The sequence below is a fragment of the Physella acuta genome, unplaced genomic scaffold, assembly GCF_028476545.2.
Source record: "Physella acuta isolate Inbredline_101_S28 unplaced genomic scaffold, ASM2847654v3 ptg000265l, whole genome shotgun sequence".
Classification (NCBI taxonomy): Eukaryota; Metazoa; Mollusca; class Gastropoda; family Physidae; genus Physella; species Physella acuta.
This window is the reverse complement of record NW_026731784.1, coordinates 524,033-527,209: the sequence shown is the minus strand read 5'-3', so window position 1 is coordinate 527,209 and position 3,177 is coordinate 524,033.

The window sequence follows — 3,177 nt, the reverse complement described above, 5'->3', positions numbered from 1 at the left end:
CATTGTTTTAAACACGAAATAATCCCCCTTTCCCTTATCACACACCGTCACAAAATTACGGACCCCCCACCCCCTTTCCTACTAAGAGTGTGACGTCATTTATGGACCTGAAATAATTTTCTTCTTAATCGGCGTATGACAAATTCAAAAAAAAACAACTCCTTAAGCATTTCGGTGTTTTACAAGTTAAACCAAATAAAAAAAAATTAATAACGCAATTTAAACATTATACACATATTTTACAGTTATACCATTACAAGTAATATTTCATACTGTATTGGTTAGAGTTCTAAATCATTAAAGATACTGTCTGGAACAAAATGTGTTGTTATTGTTTTTTTTATTTAAATATATATCTGCCAAAGAGCCATTTTATTCTATGGGAAACATTACAAGGGAGACAACACGAAGGAAATTACTGACGTATCAGTTTTAGTTCATTTTAGAAAGATATATTTAAAAAAAAATATTGGCCACTGTATGAATTATCTGACAAAGCTATTTAAAGGTTTAAGAAATATAAAAAATTAGTAGTTACGCTAATATGAATTTAAACTTTCTCAGGTTATAAAATTTGAAAACATAGACTTTAATGTATACATTTTTCTAAGACAAGCAATTTATTCAGCATTACCATTAGTCGATTCTTGTCCTTCGTGCAAACTAAAATATATTAACAACGAGAAAAATGGCCCCAACAATAATAGATTAATATAAGCTATAATTCAATACATCACACTCACGTTTCCACGAGAGCAGTGGTTCTTAACCTGGGTTAGATATCTAATTCATGAAAATGGTGACATTTGTTTTACAGAGCCATTATAGTGGCACTCTCCTACGTCATTCAAAGTCAAAACCTTAGAGAATTGTCTATCAACTTTTACTGTCTAGAGTTTAGATCTTTGACGTTTATAACTAAGTCTCTCGCTTCCCCATACTCCGTCATCTCTTTTACGATACCTAAATGTGCCTAATTCGTAAACAAGTCACCATCTGTATATTAGTTTGACAATGTTATAGAAGTAGAAACAACACATTAAACACAACCTATTCTACATATCTCTTTTTGATAGCTATATAATTCACACATATAGAGTTACATTGAACTTTAACATATCCGCTCCCATTTGGCGAATTTAACCTGCTATATAAAAAAAAAAAACATGTTCAATTTTAGTCAAATATTTTTTTGAAACCACAATTTTTTTTAAATATAAACATGAGAGATCTTTTCATTACAATGGTGAACGTGTATCAGATTCTTATAGCACAAGGAGCATAGACATAAATAAATGACAAATTCAACTACTATCCAGCACATAAAATGAATAATTGTGATACTTTGCTGGTAAAGAACCCGAAAGTGGTTTAAGGCAAGCCAAGCGTCAAATTATGTGCTGTGATCTCATATCACACTGCTCTCACAAAATTAAACTAAAAATTTACATTTGACACTAAGAAAAAAGTGAATAGGAAATTCAAAAAAAAAAGTGTACCAACTGTCAATGAAAGTTAACCGATTGATGGTCTTTGATATATGTATAATGCGTGGCCACTGTTTTTGTAATTAATTTAGTCATCCATTTTTTAAAGACATATATAAGAATAAAGCTAAAACTGTTTCCGTGTATCAATATAGTACCTTGATAATTGATTGTATTAAAACATTGGCCTTTTTTAGTATTTAAAAAGAAAATTCAATGATACAAATTACTATGGAAGTTATATTTTCGGTTATCGCCCTTTGAATAAGACAGTATATTAGAACCATTCATTCTAGCCTAATTGCGAAATTACTTAATATATATTGTGATATTTTAACTGAATGTAACACTGTATGATATTTATAACATTAGTAAGCCTCGTCATTTCTACTGTTATTTCATATTTAAATTCAAATCCTACCAGTACTTAACTACGCGTGGAAAGCAGCTTGCCATTTAATTGATTTCTGTCGCCAGTGTTAGTTTTATCCAGTGTGCCTGTGTGAGGGCCATTATTGTATCCATACATCATTCACCACTCATGTATCTATCACCCATCCACCGCACCTACCACTAGTATACCATCTGATGTCAACACAGTACTGATGAGATTACACTGATGTAACATTATAAACGGAAATCTTATTTAATAAGAGACGTACAAAATCTCTGGGTCTTTAGTGTTACTTGCAAACTAGCATTGTATTTAAAAAACTTGACCATTTTAGGAATAGATGCACAAAAAAATAAATACTGTTATGCTTAAAATTAACTTAACCATAATTTAAATATAATTATAAATATAATTTTCTCATAGCATAAACTTTCTAGGTCTTCTAGACAATACGTTTTTGAAACTGAAACATGACGTTTTGTAACATAACTAATGACGAAAATCGTTACAATAACGTTACTGTTGAGTTTGATTTTGTTTAATATTGACTTCTACATTCTTTCTTCATACGATGTGTACATTTTTGCTTCTAAATATGAAGTCTAGATCATCTCTCGATGGTTGAAAACATCAACAGGTGTCAGTTTATCCATCAAACCTCAGCCGTGTTTTGTAACTCTCAGCCGACTATTATATAACTTGGGAACATGTATAATATGCTGGCAGCAGTATAAGTACGGTATTTATTTAAAATTCACTCACAATCATTCTGCAGAGAAACTATAGTATGTAACATAACGTTTACGCATTATAATCCATATTGGGGCAGTTGGCAATTAAGTTAAGAATGGGTAAGTTCGACAGTTAAATATTTTAATTGACCGACAACTTTAAAAATCCACAAATTAAGAATAATAGGAGTTGGATTCGCGTAGTTACATTGCTAATTTCAGTTGAGACAATTGTTTTGAGACAGCAATTTATTAATCTGCTAGATTCAATTGTTTATTGATTTATATTTACATACTTCTGTAATAGGCACATATAATATACCCATAAAAAATAGTGATTTGATGATTAATGATAGCAACAAATAGTGTTGATCAAATTTCCTTGTATTTATTTTGACGACGCAAGTTATACGTTATAAATAGTTATGAGGTCAAGCAGAAGAAAGGAGAAACAGAGCATAGAGTAGTCAGGTAGAGCAATAGAGTCCTTGCAAACACGTGACCTAAATCACGTGATACCTACGCTCGCCGCCACAGTGGTGTACATCAGACGTAAACACAATCA